The following is a 21,809-nucleotide window of genomic DNA, read 5'->3' as shown; positions in this document are numbered from 1 at the left end:
AATGGAATCAGAAACCCACAAAGCTGACTGCTGTCAGGACTCATAAGGAAGGCAATTAATAAATTTATTATTTAGGAGAGGAGTTGTTTGCTTTCTAAAAATCCATGCAAAATTGGAATGTTATCCAGAGTGTATATCAAACTAACGAAGCTAAAAGTGTCTTTTTATCTCAGGTTCACCCATTTGACAATCATTATATTTTCTCCTTTATCTCTGGTTTGGTCAGCTATGCTAGTGTCAGAACACTTAATTCATTCAGCCAATCAACAAAGACCTATTTAGTACTAATTTTTTGTGGGTGGGATGAATAAGACAAATATCTGCCACAATGGAGCATATGATCTAGAGTTTAAAATTCATATTTGAATTACTTACATACCACCACATACATGAATTACATACTTACCACCACAAATGTAAACAACACTTATAAAATTGAAAAAGAAATAGATGATAATGATGTTAAGGAGAAGACCTTAATATTAAAAGCAATAAAATTGATATGTCTATTAGTAGAAATAAAAAATGGTCATATATTAACTAAAGTAAAATTTAGGGGTCCCTAGGTGACTCAATCAGTTAAGCAGCTGCCTTTGGCTCAGGTCATGATCCCAGGGTCCTGGGATTAATACCTGCATCGGGCTCACTGCTGGGTAATAAGCCTGCCTCTCAATCTTCCTCTGCCTGCCACTCTGCCAACTTGAGCTCTCTCTCTCCCTCTGTCAAATAAACAAAATCTTAAAAAAAAAAAAAAAAGATATGGGCGCCTGGGTGGCTCAGTGGGTTGAGCCGCTGCCTTCGGCTCAGGTCATGATCTCAGGGTCCTGGGATCGAGTCCCGCATCGGGCTCTCTGCTCAGCAGGGAGCCTGTTTCCCTCTCTCTCTCTCTCTGCCTGCCTCTCTGCCTACTTGTGATTTCTCTCTGTCAAATAAATAGATAAAATCTTAAAAAAAAAAAGATAAATATAAAGTAACACTTACTGAAGATTTGGGGATGGTGATGTTATCAAGATGGCAACATGGATGCATGGATGGCTCCTTATTTATTGCTAAAGGTAAATGTATAGTCAAAACCAGATTCTCCAATATTGTAATGGTGATATATAAATCATTTATTGTCTAGTTTAAAAGATTAAAAAAAACAAGTTTATTAAAAATAACTATAACTGCAATCATTTGTTATTAAAAGTACAATATAAAAATGATCTAAAATGTAAAAACATCAATAACCTGTTGTTATAGGAGAAGTATAAATTTTCTGTACACTATTGAAGTTCAGTTGTTTTCCACATAAAATGGAATGTTAAAACTAACGTATTTTATATAAGCTTAATGCTAAATATTAAAAAATATGTAGTAGATACACAAAAGATTTTGATAAAGAAGTTAAAAAAAAGTCATTAGATTACAAACAAAGATAACAAGACAGGAAATAAAGAGCATCTACAAAAGAGCAATTAACAGAGAAACAAAACAGATAAACACTGGGGAAGAAAAAAAAAATTTTTTAAAAAGGGAGGGGAAGACAAGACATAATACACTGAACTATAAGAAACAAACTGATTGTTTCTGGAGGGGAGATGGGCAGGGGAATGGGCTAAGTCAGTAATAATTATTAGGAGGTCACTTGTGATGAGCATTGAATGTTATATGTAAATGGCGAATTACTAAATTCTACTCCTGAAACTAATATTACACTATATATTAACTAAAATTTAAATAAATCATGAAATATAAAAAGAATGAAAGGCAATAGTTAAGTCCTTACCTATCAATAATTTCTTTAACTGTAAGTGAATGGAATCATCAAGTTGGAAGACATAGAAAGGCTAGAATAGATTAAAAAACAAACAAAAAACACAAGATCCAACAATATGTTGCTATAAAAGAATCACTTTAGCTTTAAGGACACACATGGGCAGAGAGTAAAGGGATGGAAAAAGATATTCCAAGCTAATGATAACAAAAGAAAACAAGGGTAGCAATAACTATAACAGACAAAATAGGGTTTATATAAGCTAAAAATCACCACAGGAGTCAAAGAAGGTCATTATAAATAAGGAAAGTGTCATCAATTCATCAATACAGTAATTGTAAATATCATGTACCTAATATTGAGCCACATAAATATATAAACCAAATACTAACAAAACAAAAAGGAGAAATAAATAGCAATACAATAGTATCTGGGGACAATAATACCCCACTCTTACATATGGATAGATCATCCAGACAGAAAATCAATAAGAAAATAGTGAATTTAAACACTATGCCTGGACAACTGGGTGGCTCAGTCAGTCAAGCCTTTGCCTTTGGCTCAGGTCACGATCCCAGGGTCCTGAGATAGAGTCTCACATTGGGCTCCCTGCTCAGGAAGGGGTCTTCTCACTCTGTCTCTGCCTTTACCCCTTGCTCATTCTCTCTGCCCTGCTCTCTCTCAAACAAACAAACAAACAAACAAAACAAAACAAACAAACAAGAACTATGTCAAATGAACTTAACATATTTACAGGATATTCCATCCAATACTATCATAATAAATATTCTTCTCAAGCACACGTGGAATATTTTCTAGGATAGATCACATTTTAAACCACAAAACAAGAGTCTCCCAAAAATCAATAATATAGAAAGCATATCGAGTATATTTCCAGCCAAAATAATATGAAACTAGAAATCAATACAGAAGGAAATTTGGAAAATTTACAAATACACAGACATACACACATTTTTAAACAAACAAAAAATTAAAAAAAGAAGACAAAGTGGGAATAAAAATACATCTTGAGGAAAATAAAAAAATATATACCAAAAAATTATGAGAAGCAGCAAAGCAGTTATAAAAGGAAATTTATAGCTATTAAAAAAAGATTTCAAATAAAGAACTTAATATAACAGCTCAAAAAAACAACAAAAAGAACAAAGTAAACTTAAAAGTAGCAAAAGGAAGGAAAAAAAATAAAAATTAGGGAAGAAATAAATGAAATATAGAATTAAAAAACTAGAAAGTTTTTTAAAATGGTAAATAAAATTAGACTTAGTAATGATAAATTAAAAAAAAAGACAGCTAGACTAACTCAGAAAAAAGAGAGAAGACTCAATAAAATCAGAAATGAAAAAGGAGACATTATAACAGATACCACAGAAATATAAAGGATAAAAGACAGTTAAATGCCAGCGAATCAAAAGCCTAGAGGAAATGGACAAATTCCTAGGCACATACAACCTATCAAGACTGAATCATAAGGACATAAAAATGTGAACAGACCAATAAGGGGTAAGGAGATTGAATCCGTAATAAAAACCTTCTAACAAATAAAAGTTCAGAGTCAGATGATTTCCACAGTGAATTCTACCAAACATTTTAAGAAGAAATAATACAAACACTTTTAAAACCCTTCCCAAAAAGTTGAAGAGGTTGAAATACTCCGAGGCACATTTTACAAAGCCAGCATTATCTTGATATCAAAACCTGACATGAGCACTACAAAAAAAAATCAGCAACAAAAAGAACTACTGGATAATATCCCTGATAAATAAAAATGTAAAAATTCCACACAAAATGCTACAAAACTGAATTCACCAGCACATATCAGTAAATGTGATGCATTATATTAATAGAATGATCAATAAAAACTCATATGATCAACTCAATATATGCAGAAAAGGCATTTGACAAAACTCAACAACCTTTCATAATAAAAATACTCACCAAACTGGGTACAGAAAGAATACACATCAACACAATAAAAACCACATATTCCATGGAAGGATTCAAGATGGCGGAGAAGTAGCAGGCTGAGACGACATCAGGTAGCAGGAGATCAGCTAGATAGCTTATCTAACCATTGCAAACACCTACAATCCAATGGGAGATCAAAGAGAAGGAGAGCAACAATTCTAGAAACAGAAAAATGATCACATTCTGAAAGGTAGAACCGGCGGAAAAGTGAACCCAAAGAACGGGAAGGTAGACCGCGGGGGGAGGGGCCAGCTCCCGGCAAGTGGTGGAGCAACGGAGAAGAAAATCAGGACTTTTTAAGTTTGATCCAATGAGGGATATCACCCCAGATGGATGGTCAGCATAGCTCCAGGTCCCTCAGGGTCACAGAAGGACCAGGGGTATCTGAGTGTCACAGAACTCACAGGAATTAGAGTGGGGAAGCCGGCTACAGAGACAAACCTGAGGAGTGAGCTCTCAACCCAGGGTTACTTTGAACCAGGCATAGGCAGGGTGAACTTGGAGCACAGCCAAGGGCCAGGGAGACAGGAGTAATTGAGCTCTTTTCTCCAAGCATGGCCAGAGGCCAGGGAGATGAGAATGACCAAGGACTTTTCTCCAAGTGCGAACGACAGAGTGCTTTTCTCCAAGCATGGCCAGAGGCTGGGAAGATGGGAGTGATTAAGCACTTTTCTCTGAGGGTGCACTGAGGAGCGGGGCCCTGAGCTCTCCACTCCTCTGGGACGGATTGTGAGACCGCCATTATCACTCCATCATCCAGAACTCTACGGAAAGCATTCAGGGAACAATAGCTCCCGGATTACTTAGCCCTACCCTAGGTAAGGGCAGGACAAATCCATCTCGGGCAAAGACACTTGAGAATCAATACAAAAGGCCCCCTCCCCAGAAGACCAACAAGAAAACCAGCCAAGATCAACTTCACTTACTGAAGAGAACAGTGGAATTCCAGAGGAGGAGAAAGCAAAACAAGGAATTCATGGCTTTCTCCCAATGATTCTTTAGTCTTGCAGTTATATATTTTGTCTTTTTCCTTCTGCTAACTTTTTTTTAACTTTTACCCATTCCTCTCTTAATGATTTTTTTAACGAGTTTATTTTTAAAATACCTTACAAAAATAATAATCTATTTTGAACCTTCATTATTATAGTCATATTTTATCCTCCATTTTATCTAACTATATATATTTTTTACACATAGGGTTTTTTTCTTCTAAAAAATTTGGGGTATAACTTCTCCTAATAGATCAAAATATACCCTAAATCTAGCTACAAGATTGTTCTAGTGTCCAGCCTGAACAAATTCTCTCTAGTTTATTTTTCTTTATTGTCCCAACCAACTTGCTCTATCAACTTATTTTTTAGAAATTAAAATTTTTTCTCATTTTTTTAAGATTTTATTTATTTATCAGAGGGGGGGGAGAGAGTGAGCACAGGCAGACAGAATGGCAGGCAGAGGCAGAGGGAGAAGCAGGCTCCCTGCCGAGCAAGGAGCCCGATGTGGGACTTGATCCCAGGACGCTGAGATCATGACCCGAGCCGAAGGTAGATGCTTAACCAACTGAGCCACTGAGGCGTCCATTTCTTCCTCATTTTTATAGGTTTATTCCATCCCTTCATTGTGCCTACCCTTTTATGTTTTTCATCCTTTAAAATCTTGGGAGGTAGTTTCTTCTAAGAGACCAAAATACTCCCAAAATTAAGTGAGTGACCCTGTTCTAGTCACAAGTCTAGTATATATATATATATATTTTTTCTTTTTAAATATTTTTTCCTTGTTTTCTTTTTTTTAAACCTTTTTTCCCCCCTTGAACTTCTTTTTTATCCCCTTTCGTTCTCCCACAACTTGGGTCTCTTCTGATTTGGTTAAAGCACATTTTCCTGGGGTATTTACCACCCTTTTAGCATTTTATTTGCTCCTTTATGTATTCTTATCTGCTCAAAATGACAAGGTGGAAAAACTCACCACAAGAAAAAGAACAAGAGGCAGTACCAAAGGCTAGGGACCTAATCAAAACCGACATTGGTAATATGACAGAACTAGAGTTTAGAATGACAACTCTCAAGGTTCTAGCTGGGCTCGAAAAAGGCATGGAAGTTATTAGAGAAACCCTCTCCAGAGAGATAAAATCCCTTTCTGGAGAAATAAAAGAACTAAAATCTAACCAAGTTGAAATCAAAAGAGCTATTAATGAGGTGCAATAAAAAATGGAAGTTCTTACTGCTAGGATAAATGAGGCAAAAGAATGAGTGATATAGAAGACCAAATGATGGAGAATAAAGAAGCTGAGCAAAAGAGAGACAAACAAATACTGGACCACGAGGAGAGAATTTGAGAGATAAGTGAAACCATAAGACGACACAACATTAGAATTAATTGGGATCCCAGAAGAAGAAGAAGGGGAGAGGGGAGCAGAAGGTATATTGGAGAGAATTTTTGTAGAGAATTTCCCTAATATGGCAAAGGGAACAAACATCAAAATCCAGGAGATGCAAAGAATGACCCTCAAAATCAATAAAAATAGGTCCACACCCCGTAACGTGATAGTAAAATTTACAACTGTTAACAACAAAGAGAAAATCCTGAAAGCAGCCTGGGAAAAGAAGTCTGTATTGTACAACAGTAAAAACATTTGATTGGCAGTAGACTTATCCACAGAGACCTGGCAGGCCAGAAAGAACTGGCATGATATATTCAGAGTGTTAAATGAGGAAAACATGCAGCCAAGAACACTATATCCAGCTAGGCTAACATTGAAAATAGAAGGAGAGATTAAAAAGCTACCAGGACAAACAAAAGCTGAAAGAATTTGCAAACACCAAACCAACTCTCCAGGAAATATTGAAAGGGGTCCTCTAAACAAAGAGAGAGTCTAAAAGTAGTAGATCAGAAAGGAACAGAAACAATATACAGTAACAGTCACATTATAGGCAATACAATGCCACTAAATTCATATCTCTCAATAGTTACCCTGAATGTGAATGGGCTAAATGCCCCTGTCAAAAGACACAGGGTATCAGAATGGATAAAAAGCAAAACCCGTCAATATGCTGCCCATGACACTCATCATAGACCCGAAGACACCCCCAGATTTAAAGAGAGGGGTGGAAAACAATTTACCATGCTAATGGACATCAGAAGAAAGCTGGGGTGGCAATCATTATATCAGATCAATTAGATTTTAAGCCAAAGACTATAATAAGAGATGAGGAAGGACACTATATCATACTCAAAGGGTCTGTCCAACAAGAAGACCTAACAATTTTAAATATCTATGTCCTTAACATGGGAGCAGCCAACTATATAAGCCAATTAATAACAAAATCAAAGAAACACATCGACAATAAAAAAAATTGTAGGGGAATTTAACACTCCCCTCATTGAAATGGACAGATCATTCAAGCAACAGATCCACAAGGAAAAAGGCCTTAAATGACACACTGGACAAGATGGACATCACAGGTATATTCAACACATTCCATCCCAAAATAACAGAATACACATTCTTCTCTAGTGCACATGGAACATTCTCCAAAGTAGACCACATCCTGGGTCATAAATCAGATCTCAACCATTATCAAAAGACTGGGATCATCCCCTGCATATTCTCAGACCACAATGCTCTGAAACTAGAACTCAATCACAAGAGTAAATTTGGAAAGAACACAAATACATGGAGACTAAACAATATCCTACTAAAAAATGAATTGGTCAACCAGGAAATTAAAGAAGAATTGAAAAAATCCATGGAAACAAATGATAATGAGAACAAAAGTGTTCAAAATCTGTGGGATACAGCAAAAGCAGTCCTGAGAGGAAAATATAAAGCTGTACGAGCCTTTCTCAAGAAACAAGAAAGATCTCATATACACAACATAACCCTACACCTAAAGGAGTCGGAGAAAGAACAACAAAGAAAGCCTAAACCCAGCAGGAGAAGAGGAATAATAAAGATCAGAGCAGAAATCAATGAAATAGAAACAAACAAAGAAAAAAACACAAAAAACCAAAACCAAAAAAAAAAAAAAAAAAAAAAAAACCAATAGAACAAATCAACTAAACTAGGAGCAGGTTCTTTGAAAGAATTAATAAGATTGATAAAGTAAGAGAAAGGACCCAAATAAATAAAATCATGAATGAAAGAGGAGAGATCACAACCAACACCAAAGAAATACAAACAATTATAAGAACATACTATGAGCAACTCTACGCCAACAAATTCAACAATCTGGAAGAAATGGATACATTCCTAGAGACATATAAACTACCACAACTGAACCAGGAAGAAATAGAAAACCTGAACAGACCCATAACCAGTATGGAGATTGAAACAGTCATCAATAATCTCCAAACAAGCAAAAGCCCCGGGCCAGATGGCTTCCCAGGAGAATCCTACCAAACATTTAAGGAAGAATTAGTTCCTATTCTTCTGATACTGTTCCAAAAAAATAGAAATGGAAGGAAAACTTCCAAACTCTTTTTTTTTCTGAGGCCAGCATCACCTTGATCTCAAAACCAGGCAAGGATCCCATCAAAAAAGAGAACTACAGACCGATATCCTTGATGAACACGGATGCAAAAATTCTCACCAAAATACTAGCCAATAGGATTCAACAGTACATTAAAAGGATTATTCACCACGACCAAGTGGGATTTATTCCAGGGCTACAAGGTTGGTTCAACATCTGCTAATCAGTCAATGTGATACAACACATTAATAAAAGAAAGAAAAGAACCATATGATACTCTCCATAGATGCTGAAAAAGCATTTGGCAAAGTGCAGTTTCCCTTACTGATTAAAACTCTTCAAAGTGTAGGCATAGAGGGCACATATTATCAATATTATCAAAGCCATCTATGAAAAACCCACTGCAAATATCATTCTCAATAGAGAAAAACTGAATACTTTTCCGCTGAGGTCAGGAACACGGCAGGGATGTCCGTTATCACCACTGCTATTCAACATCGTACTAGAAGTCCTAGCCTCAGCAATCAGACAACAAAAAGAAATTAAAGGCATCCAAATTTTGCCAAATTGGCAAAAGAGAAGTCAAACTATCCCTGCTTGCTGATGATATGATACTGTATGTGGAAAACTTAAAGGACTCCACTCCAAATCTGCTATAACTTGTATAGGAATTCTGCAAAGTGTCAGGATATAAATCAATGAACAGAAATTGGTTGCATTTTTTTATACCAACAAGACTGAAGAAATAGAAATTAAGGAGTAAATCCCATTTACAACTGCACCCAAAACCCTAAGATACCTAGGAATAAACCTAACCAAAGAGACAAAGAATCTATACTCAGAAAACTCTAAAGTACTCATGAAAGAAATTGAAGAAGACACAAAGAAATGGAAAAATGTTCCATGCTCCTGTATTGGAAGAACAAATATTGTGAAAATGTCTATGCTACCTAAAGCAATCTACACATTTAATGCAATCCCTATCAAAATCCCATCCATTCTTTTCAAAGAAATGGGACAAATCATCCTAAAATATATATGGAACCAGAAAATACCTCGAATAGCCAGAGGAATATTGAAAAAGAAAGCCAAAGTTGTTGACATCACAATTCCAGACTTCAAGCTCTATTACAAAGTTGTCATCATCAAGATAGTAGGGAACTGTCCCCAAAGCAGACATAGATCAATGGAACAGAATGGAGAGCTCAGAAATACACCCTCAACTCTATGGTCAACTAATCTTCAACAAAGCAGGAAGGAATGTCCAATGGAAAAAAGACAGCCTCTTCAACAAATGGTGTTGGGAAAATTGAACAGCCACATGCAGAAAAATGAAATTGGACCATTTCCTTACACCATACATGAAAATAGACTGGAAATGGGTGAAGAAGCATAATGTGAGAAAGGAATCCATCAAAATCCTTGAGGAGAGAACAGGTAGCAACCTCTTTGACCTCAGCAGCAGCAACTTCTTCCTAGGAACATCCCCAAAGGCAAGGGAAGCAAGGGCAAGAATGAACTATTGGGTTTTCATCAGATCAAAAAGCTTTTGCACAGCAAAGGAAACAGTTAACAAAGCCAAAAGATGACTGTCAGAAGTTATCTGGGAGAAGATATTTGCAAATGACATACCAGATAAAGGGCCAGTATCTATCCAAAATCTATAAAGAGCTTATCAAACTCAACACCCTAAGAACAAATAATCCAATGAAGAAATGGGCAGAGGACATGAACAGACATTTCTGCAAAGAATACATCCAAATGGCCAACAGACACATGAAAAAATGCTCCACATCACGCGGCATCAGGGAAATACAAATCAAAACCAGAATGACATACCACCTCACCCCTTTCATAATGGCTAAAATGAACAAGTCAGTCAATGACAGATGCTGGCGAGGATGTGGAGAAAGGGCAACTCTCCTACACTGTACGTGGGAATGCAAGCTGGTGCAACCACTCTGGAAAACAGCGTGGAGGTGCCTCAAAAAGCTGAAAATAGAACTACCCTATGACCCAGTGCTTGTAGTACTGGGTATATACCCTACAGATACAAACGTGGCATTCTGAAGGGGCACATGCACCCAAATGTTTATAGCAGCAATGTCCACAATAGTTAAACTATGGAAAGAACCTAAATGTCCTTCAACAGATGAATCAATAAATAAGATGTGGTATATATGTACAATGGGATACTATGCAGCCATCAAAAGAAATGAAATCCTGCTATTTGTGATGACGTGGATGGAACTAGAGGGTATTATGCTTGGCGAAATAAATCAATCTGAGAAAGACAACTATCATTTGATCTCCCTGATATGATGAAGTGGAGATGCAACATAGGCGGTTTCGGGCGTACGAAAAGAAAAATAAACGAAGATGGGATTGGGAGGGAGACAAACCATAAAAGACTGAATCTCACAAAACAGACTGAGGGTTTCTGGGGGGAGGTGTGTTGGGAGAGGATGGTGGGGGTATGGACATTGGGGAGGGCAGGTGCTATGGTGAGTGATGGTGAGTGCTGTGAAATGTGTAAACCTGGTGATTCACAGACCTGTACCCCTAGGGATAAAAACACATTATATGTTTATAAAAAATTTAAAAAAAATAATTTAAAAAATCCATTAAAGAAAAAACACATATTGCAAGCCCAGAGCTAATCTCATATTCAATCAAAAAAGTTTGAAAGTTTTCCCGTTAAAGATTAGAAAAAAGACGTGTGTCCACTTTCACTACTCTCATTTGACATAGTACTGGATGTCCTAGCCAGAGAAACAAGGAACACAAAGAAATAAGAGACTCCAAAAAAAAAAAAAAAAAAAGGAAGAAGTAACGTTTTCTTTTTTTGGATAACATGAACTTACATGTAAAAAAATCCTAAAAACTTCACAAAAAATTTTGAATAAACAAATTTAGTAAAGCTGCCAAATACAAGATCAATATATAAAAGACAAGAATTTTGTTTTGTTTCGTTTTTTTTTAATATGGAATGCTTCCCAGTTTTTCATGTCATCCTTGTTCAGTGATCATGCTAATCTTCTCTGCATCATTCCAATTTTAATATATGTGCTGCCAAAGTAAGCACAAGACAGGAGCATTTTAACACTCTAATGATGAACTATCTGAAAAAATAAAGAGAACAATCTAATTCACAATAGCATCAAAAATAATAAAATACTTAGGAAAAGATTTAACTAAGAAGATGAAAGATCTGTACCCCATAAACTATGACATTGATAAAGAAATTGAAGGAGACACAAATGGAAAAATAGCTCATATTTATGAATGGTAAGAATTAACATTGTTAAAATGTCCATACTACCGAAAACCATCTGTAACACAATACCTATCAAAAATCCAATGTTAGGGGCGCCTGGATGGCTCAGTGGGTTAAGCCGCTGCCTTCGGCTCAGGTCATGATCCCAGGGTGCTGGGATCGAGCCCCGCATCAGGCTCTCTGCTCAGCAGGAAACTGCTACCTATTCTCTCTCTGCCTGCCTCTCTGCCTGCTTGTCATCTCTCTCTCTGTCAAATAAATAAATAAATAATCTTTTAAAAATCCATTTTTTTTTTACAGAAGTAAAGAATCTTAAATTTATGTGAGACCATAAAAGATAACAAATAATTAAATCAGTTCTGAGATAGAATGAAGAAGCGAAATTACACTTCTTGATTTGAAACTATACTACAAAGCCCTCATGCTCAAAACAATAAAGTATACTGGCATAAAACCAGACCAATAAACAAGTAGAACAGAATTGAGAGTCCAGAAATAAATCCTTTCATACAGTCACCTAATATTTGACAGGGGCCAACATATGTATTGGGTAAAGATAGTCTGTTCAATAAATGATATTTAAAACTGAATAGTCACATAAACCAGCATGAAGCTGGAACCTTATATCACTCATAAATCTTAACTTGAAATAGATTAAAGACTTAAAGGTGATGCATGAAACTAAATTTCCTAAAGGAAAACATAGGAAAAATTCTCCTTTTCATTGGTCTTGCCAATAGTTTTTTGGATACCAGGCCAAAAACACAAGCAAAAGAAGCAAAAATAAATAAATGGTATTACATCAAACTAAAGTTTCTGCATTGCCAAAAAAAAAAAAAAAGAGAGAGAGAGAGAATGAAAACACAATCCACAGAATGGAAGAAAATACTTACAAATCTTATATCTGAAAAGAGGTTAATAACCAACAGATACAAATAGAAAAAAATATATAATTAAAAAATAGCAAAAGGATCTCAATAGACTTTTTTTTTCAAAAAAGTTATATAAATGACCAACAGGAGCATTAAAAAGTGCTCAACATAAAAACTCAGGGCAAAGTCATTATGTTGTTGTTGTTGCTGTTTACCTCTGAAAAACACAGCAAGATATTACTACCTATTAGAATATATACTACCAAAATATTAAAACTAACAAATTTTGGTAAATATTGGGGAAAATGGGGAACTTAGGCACTGTGATAGGGATATAAATTTGTATGGAAAACAGTATGGAGATTATTCATATTATTAAAAGTAAAATTACCATATGATTCAGTAATCCCACTACTAGGTATATATCTAAAGGAAACGAAGTCACTATTCGAAGACATATCTGCACTCTTACGTTCATTATAAAATTATTAACTCTAAGCAAGAGATGGAAATAACTTCAGTATCCATTAATGGATGAATGAATAAAATAAGTATGGTAAATATATACTATGGAATACTACTTAACCATGAAAAATTAAGAAATACTGCCATTTACAACAGCATGGATGGATCTTGAAGGTATTATACTAAGTGAAATATTTCAAAGATTTTATATATATTTTTTTAATTTATGTATTATGATATCCCTTACACACAGAATCTGAAGAAAAAGCAAACTAATGGAAACTTAGAGTTGAGTTGACAAGAGGTGAACCTGGGGTGGAATAAGGTGGTCAAAGGGTACAAACTTGCAACTATAATATGAAAAAGTTCTGGGGATCTAATGTACAGCATGATGATCATAGTTAATAATATATACATACTTTTTTATTGTGCTTCCCTTTATTAAACTTTGCATATATCACATTTTTACAAGTTGAAAGTTTATAGCAATCTTGTATAAAAGAGGTCTGCTGCCACCATTTTTCTAACAACATTTGTTCATTTTGTGTCTCTCTGTCACATGTTGGTAATTCTTGCAATATTTCAAGTTTTTTCATTATTATTGTATTTGTTATGGTGATCTGTGATCAGTAATTATGACCCACTGAAAACTCAGAACTAGTTTACTTAAGGTATATACATTGTTTTTCATTAAAGACATAATGCTTTTGAACAGTACAGTATAGTGTTTATTTTTTATATGTACTGGGAAACATAATTTTTTATTTGCACTGGGAAACCAAAAAAAATAAAAATAATTTGACTTAGTTTATTGAGATAATCACTTCATTGAGGCGGTCTGGAACAAAACCCACAAGACCTCTGAAGTTTATCTCTACTGTACTATATACATAAAAGTTGCTAAGAGAGTAGATCTTAAAATTCCTTATGATACATGCATAAAAAATAGTGGCAACTATATGAGATAGTAGATGTATTAACATTTTTATGTAGATTATATTGCAATACAGATGTATGCCAATTTATCAAATTGTACAAAATTTACACAATGTTAAAAGTTTGCAATGTTATAAGAAATCATTTCTTAAATTTAAAAATTATAATATGTTGATTATTTTTCAATAAAGCTGGAAAAATCTTTTTGTAGAATTAATCTATTTTTCAAAAAAGGAAGTAAGGAAGTAGAAACTGCAACTAACTCTGAAATAATAGAATATAAAATCCATTTTAGTTATATACACTGTGACAAAAACTATTACTTAGTTTACAATGAAGGAGTACTTATGAAGCATGAAGGATGGTCTATAAATAAGGCTGAAAGAGCTCAGTTAAGGTTTAAATTTAAAATCTTCTTTTGAAATACTGAACTGATCACTCAGTTTTCCAAACATAAATGTCTTAACTGCATGAATTTATTTCATACAACTCTATCATCTAGTTTCATAAGAAAGCAGCATGAAAATCTTGAATAAGACAGACTTGCTTAAGTTTCTTTATGTTCAACAGTAAAGGATACTTCCCTAAAAATAAATAGAAGAAAAATCAGCATATTTATTATGATAATTATTATTCATAATGAGATTCATATTGAATTAGGAAATATATATCCTCAGACGGGGTAAAGTAAAATGAAATTTATTTTGGTAAATGTGTCTATGAATAGTCAATACAATGCCTCAATATAAATGAATATTATCATTTTGAACAATTTAATTACTATTATTAGAATTATTATAAGTATAAAAATAGCTTTCATTTTAGCATGGAATATGAGATTCTCATGCTCCATGCTTCATCACATCCTCACAACAACTCTGCATAATAAGTATTATCATCACCATTTCATGGGTGAAAAAACTGAGGCTAACACATTTAGAAAACTGGTTTATGATTACATGGCTGGTAAAGATGCATCACACTAATTTAGGCTTTATGATTTCAGAATTGTACTCTTTCCACTGCACATTCTATTACTCTGTAAATACTTGGCTTGTTTTCATTTAGATCTTTAATTTTATTCATGTGGTGATGGCTTAAAGCTTCATTTAAAGGAAGCTTAAAAAATTCATTTAACCAAAAGCTCCCAAGAATTAAAAATGTCATGGATCTAATGTAGACAGGGATATCATTAGTTAATGGGTAACTATATATTTTCCACTCTAGTGAGATAATAATCAGAGTATTTTTCTAAGTTTTAGTCTCTGAGTGTTCAAAAGGACTTTGTTAAAATAGAAATATTTAGACAAAGGTGATCAAAAGTCTGGATCAGGTCACCTTAAGATAAATATTAGGAAACTGAGGAAACAAATGGAGATTTGAACACTGAGCTATGATATAATGAATGGTTTAAAGTATTTAGTAGAGTATAGAAAAGCCCTTTAAAGCTTGGTTTTAGTCTAGCATTGCAGCTTCTGGGATATCTATCTATCATTTATCTATCTATCTATCTATCTAGATATAAATTTGAAAACTTTTTTAACTTAAAAATTTTCAGAAATAGAACATAATTAGCACCATAGAAGATCTGTTTGTGATAACAACCTAGCCCCTCCTCCCAGTTTGTTAATATTCTCTCTTATTTAATGTAACATTGTGCAAATATACCACTACTGATCTGCCGTTATGAATGAAATAGCTATAATCATCTGTTTGCATATCCTGGTGAAAATATTCATTTAGTTCCATGTTGTATTTCTAGGAATGGACCAATTTTTTTTTAATTTTTAAGTTTTCTAAATATTGTCCAACTTACCTCAAATGTTTTTATTATGTGCACTGTCATTCCTTCACATTCTTGCAAGACATTTTCACTGTTGCCCAATATGGTAAGTGTTTAATAGTATGTCATTCTACGTTTTAATTTATTTTTAATTTAATTTAATTTAATTCCAGATTCATAATAAAGATAAACAGTTTTTATATATGAGTGGCCATTTGGATTACCCTTTCTGTAAAGTACATGCTCAAATCTTTGATATCTTAACATTGTGTCATTCTGACTTCTTTAATAGTAGATTTTCTGAATGAACTTTTAGCTGTGTAGGTCTTCTCTATTTTATTTTGAACTTGTTTTCATTTCAAAATCTTTATATTTATTTTCACAATCTGCTTTTATTTTGCTTTGTCTATTATCTATCTATCTATCTATCTATCTATCTATTTATTTATTTGCAAGCAAGAGAGAGCGAGCAAGTGAGAGCGCAGGGAGGGATAGAAAAAGAAGGGAAAAGAATCTTAAGCAGGCTCCAGGCTCAGCACAGAGCCCAACTCTGGGCTCTATTTCACAACCCTGACATCATGACCTGAGCCAAAATGAAAGAAATAAAATAAAATTAAGGTGTTAAAAAAAAAAGGAAAAAGAATTGGAGGTTTAATTAAGTGAGCCACCCAGGCACCCCTGTGGTATCTTAAATTAGCTGTCATATCTTTAAAGTTCCAGAGTATCCATTTGGTTCATTTATAAAATATTTCTCAATATCATTTTTAGTTTCAGTTTTTTGTTCAATTTGCTTACCTTCTCATTTGTTTGAGCAGAGTAATCAAGCCATTTTACAATCTTTATTGATCATTTTAACATCATACTTAATCCCATTTTGTCTATCAAATCTTGTTAATCTATTTTACAATTCCATGTACTTAGAACTATGAAAATATGTTAATAACATCCATTCCAATAAGCCACCCTCAATTTATTATCATGAAACAAGACCTCAAGAAAGAGAATTCAAAATCATCCATGTATTTGCAATTTATTGCAATAAAGCCTTTATCAATAGACTTCCCTGTGCACATGGTGGTCAAATTGCTGGTGAAAACCAGCCAGATCTATTACAAGCTTTCTCATGGCTTCTAGGTAACCCAAGTGAGCCTTTATTGATACTGGAAAGGGATAAAGCAGGGAAGGGATAAACAGTGATGTAAGAATTGGCTAGACAAAAGTAATGACTCTCATTACAAAGTGAGTATTTTAAAGCAAAAGAGCCTGTTGGGAATATTGTTTTATAAAATAGTGGTTTTTTAAATTAACTTTTCAAAATTCAATTAGTTAACATATAGTGTACCATTAGTTTCAAATGTAGATTTCAGTTATTCATCCATAGCATAGAATAGCGAATGCTCAGTACTTACTGTTATTGCTTCTTGAAATCAGAATTTTAACCCACTGAGCCTTCAAGCGCCCTTGAAAGCAGAATTTTAGATCACATTTTCTGATTACTTCCATGTAGTACAACACTTTCCTACTAGCAACCTTCAAAACATACTGTTTGTTAGAGGAATTTCTTTAATAATAAATAAATAAGAATTTATTTAAATTTATAAATATATAAAATAAATAGGAATTTATTTAAATATTGCACACTGTTTCATTGTTCATAAATAAGTTGATGATATTATAGCCATTAGTTGGTAGCCCTGATATATCACTTTCTTTTTACTTCTCAGTGCATTCTCTTTCACAAAATAGATATATATTTTAAAAGAATCTGAATATGTGGCAAACTTTTAAAAAACCCTAAAAGTATAGTTTATCATTTTAAGTAATCTCAATTATCTTCCTCAATTGTGATAGTATATCCTTCTATCTAGGCCAGATATTGTATGAGGGATTTGAAGAGACATACTTTTCTAAATTTCACTTTTCTCATCTGCAAAATGCTGATCATTATCCTACAATAAAATACATTTACAATTTTTTGATGAAAATTTATTTAAATATTTTAAGATTTTATTTCTTTATCAGAGAGAGTGGGCGAGACAGCAAGCACAGGCAGACAGAATGGCAGGCAGAGGCAGAGGGAGAAGCAGGCTCCCGGCCGAGCAAGGAGTCCGATGCGGGACTGGATCCCAGGATCGCTGGGATCATGTCCTGAGCCAAAGGCAGCTGCTTAAACAACTGAGCCACCCACGCATCCCTTTTGATGAAAATTTAATCTGTATAAACAATATATTTGCTGTAATGCGTGGTTCATGGAAAACATCTTATTTAATTATAAGCAACAACAGTATTAGAAATTAAGTAAATGTGTCTATAATATTTAAAGTTTTAACACATAATTCCAGTGCTTTGCCTTATTTTCTCAAATCCCTTTACCACTTTCACTGACAGAGTCAAATGTACTTTTTCTACTAGTAGCCAGCTCTTTGTCTTTTGTCAGAAAGATGCCCTTGTGAATTATTTATAATAGAGATATTAGCAATAATAATAATAATAACAAATAGCAATGAAAATGTTAAAAAAAAGGTTTCTTAACTAATTAGGGTTCTTAGACATCAATTAGAGGAACCACCTCTGGCAAGCAAATTAATCTGCAAGACATTCCCAGAATTAACAAGTCAGTCAGATACAGGGTTGTCCATAGACTGAAAGGTGAAGCAAAAGGACTAGGTTTGGAAAATAGGTAAGGACAGTGAAAAAACTGATCAAATTTTTGGGCAAAATAAATTTTTAGGTGTCCTTTCAATGTCCTGGGCATTATGTAGCAAAAACTCTGGAGATTATCTCAATCCATTGGAGTGACCCCATTTATTAGCTTGCTATTGACAAAGTTATTTACAAACTGTAGAGCAAGAGGTTATAATGTAGAAAACTGATGGTAATGCACAAGATTCTTGTTAACAATAATGCAAGTTAGTGATTTTTCATTAGAAAACAGAAATTCTATAACCCAAATTATGGGCCCAGAACACTTCTGCTGCACAACTCTGCTTATATCCTAAATAACCATGTGAACTAGTTTTAGTATCTTCTTCTCTTATTAATTTTTGAATAAAAATTCTTGACACAAGTATTTTATAATTGTGTGATAATCATGCATTTAATTTCTTGGAGAACAAAACACACTTTAGCATAACTAGGTTCGTTCACAGAACCAGCCTTGATAACACACTTCTATATGTTAGAAATGATGTAATAAATGTAGAATATTGGGCACTTGTTTGGTATTCTTTGCCATGTTTTGCACTATCTAAAAAGAGATAGTGAACTTGGACTGGAGTTAGTAGAAATGGAAGAAAATAAAATATTACAGAGAAGAATACTCTGTGGTCCACAACCTAAACGGGCTGGGATTCCCATCATTTGGATCCCTGTGGCTTTACAAAAGTCAATTAAATTTTTGTATCTCCGATTAAAGTTGATTCCCCATTACTTTTTCAAACATCTCTTGTAAAGTACTGTTTCCCAGAAAAAAGGGATTTTGCACATGTATCTGCCTTTGTCTCTGGTCTTGATCTCAGTCAGGATCCTGGGATCGAGCTCCATATCAGGCTTCCTGCTCATTAGGGAGTATACTTCTCAGTCTCTCTCTGCAGCTACCTCCCCCGGCCCCACTCATGCTCTCTCTCTCAAATAAATAAATACAATCTTTAATTTTTTAATTAAAAATAAGATAAATAAAATAAAATAAAAAGTCTGGTCTTACTGCCCCATTTAGCTCCTTTTTTTTTTTTTTTTTGAGTTGTATTTAAAGCAGCATGAGAGAACATGAGGCTCTGAAACTTAAAAAAAAAAGGAAAAAATTGAGTTTTGTTAGTATTTAAGATCTTGTCTGCTAGACAAAAACGTTGGCTTTGTTAACATGTGAAAATTAACAAAAGAGAATAAGATAGAATTTTAATAATTTTTGTAGAAATTAAAAATTTCCTCCAACACTTACATACAGACCCATTAAGTAAATTCATTCCACATTTGACTTCCCACTTAAGGGAAAATAAGAGTGCCTTCTAATAGATTTTAAATAGGAAATGACAACGGAAGCTTATACACGATTATAAAATGGGAAATTTCATTTAGATAAGCAATAGTTTCAAAGTCATCTTCTTAATATTACAGACTCTTCACATAATCATAATTTTATTTTGGTATTATATGGTAATTTCAAATATAGTAAATATAAAGAATTTACCTCTGTAATTATAGCGAGGCTGGTCGTAGTTTAATGGCAACAAAACTTCAATTTAGAAGTATGGTCTACCAATTATTAATACATTTGGAAATGGTGTGTCATCTTCACTCCACTTGTCTCACTAAAATAGTGAGCCAAAAAAAGTAGGTCCAAGCCGTTTACTATGGTCAAAATGGGTTGCTTTTGCACTTGGTAAAGAAGCAGTCATATTTTGGAAGAAGAAACTGAGGCTATTAATATTTTCAACTTAGTTTCAGAAAAGGAAAGAAAGGATAGTCTAAGCTAAAGCCAAAATCTTACACAAGGTGGCAGGAGAATGATCTTTTCCCAGATAAAGGGTTTTTCAACGTAGCCATGTTAGGAGGAAGAAGAGATGAGACATTGTGAACTTGACTAACGTTTGTATACTGTTCAAAAAGTTTTCAAAATAATGTGTATTATTTTTTTTCTTTTAGTTGAGACAACAAACAAACAAACAAACAAAAAACCACTAATGAGCTTACTCTTAAAAGGAGGTAAACAAGAAACTAGCAAAGATTGAGTGTTAGGTATTGCCCCATTTTTTTTTAATTATGTTATGTTAGTTACCATACAATACATCATTAGTTTTTGAAGTAGTGTCCCATGATTAATTGTTTGTGTAAAACACCCAGTGCCCCATGCAATATGTGCCCTCCTTAATACCCATCACCATGCTCACCCATCCCCACATCCTTCTCATCTTTAAATCCCTCAGTTTTTTCTTGGGGTCCATAGTTTTTCATGTTTCATTTAAGCTTCCAATCCCCCCACTTCATTTTTCCTTTCCTTCTCCTAATGTCCTCCATGCTATTCCTTAGGTTCTGACTTTCTCTGCTTGACTTATTTCACTTAACATAATCTCCTCCAGTCATATCCATGTTGATGCAAATGTTGGGTATTCATCCTTTCTGATGGCTGAGTGATAATCCATTGTATCCATAGATCACATCTTCTTCATCCGTTTGTCTGTTGAAGGGGATCTTGGCTCTTTCAACAGAATGGCTATTGTGGACATTGCTGCTGTGAACACTGGGATGCATATGGCCCTTCTTTCCAGTAAAATAGAGCTAGCCTATGACCCAGCGATTGCACTACTGAGTATTGACCTCAAAGATACAGATGTAGTGAAAAGAATTAGGTATTGTTAAAGCACAAATGCAGAGGATAGAAGTTATGGTACAGAAGAGGGAAGGGCAACCATATGGCAGAGTAGAATAAAGTAGCTCAGGAAGAAATTAGTCATATCCAGATATTGTAAGGCATGTGGGTTTGGCAGGGAGAGCATGAGAAATCATGAGAGAAGAAAGCGAAAATGGACCAGGCAGGAGAGGTTTATAACATTTTAACATCTAAGGTAAGCATATGCAAAGCAGAATAGGGAAAGAAATAAAAGTTTTTATAAGACTCAATACATAAGGAATAACGTGGAGGACACTGGGAGATGGAGAGAAGTGTGCTGGGGGAAATCAGAGGGAGAGACAAACCATGAGAGACTGTGGACTATGAGAAACAAACTGAGGGTTTTGAAGAGGAGGGTGGCAGGTGGTTGGGTGAGCCCAGTGGTGGGTATTAAGGAGGGAATTTATTACATGAAGCCCTGGGTGTGGTGCATAAACAATGAATTTTGGATCACTGAAAACAAATTAAAAGAAAAAAAAAAGACTGACTACAGACATGGACCTCAGTGTAACACAGATATGGAACTCACTGTAATACCAGCCACTTCCCACCGACACACACAGACTATGATAATAAATAATAATGCAATTAAGAAAATTGCCTGCCAAATAATTTTTCCTCTTTTTTATTTTTATGATTGTTATTTTTATTTTATTTTTAAAGTTTTTATTTAAATTCCAGTTAGTTAAAATAAGGTTAATATTAGTTTCAGGTGTACAATATAGTGATCAACACTGCCATACAATGGCTTAAATAAAAAAAAAAATTTTTTTTTAAAGATTTTATTTTTAAAAACCTCTACACCCAAGGTGGATTTCAAACCTACAACCCCAAGATCCAGAGTTACATATTTTACTGACTGATCCAGCTAGGCACCCCAAC

At 34.2% G+C, this 21,809-nt stretch overlaps 1 non-coding gene across 1 annotated transcript; it reads right to left on the bottom strand.

The window, feature by feature from the left end:
- Positions 1-11,186: 11,186 nt before the first annotated feature.
- LOC131815369 (U6 spliceosomal RNA) lies at positions 11,187-11,293 on the bottom strand. The gene has a single exon (XR_009347685.1). It is a non-coding gene; the product is annotated as a U6 spliceosomal RNA (small nuclear RNA).
- Between the last annotated feature and the right edge of the window lie 10,516 nt (positions 11,294-21,809).

The sequence above is a fragment of the Mustela lutreola genome, chromosome 14, assembly GCF_030435805.1.
Source record: "Mustela lutreola isolate mMusLut2 chromosome 14, mMusLut2.pri, whole genome shotgun sequence".
Lineage (NCBI taxonomy): Eukaryota > Metazoa > Chordata > Mammalia > Carnivora > Mustelidae > Mustela > Mustela lutreola.
The sequence above is the reverse complement of the archived record's forward strand: the minus strand, read 5'-3'. Positions and strand labels throughout refer to the sequence as shown.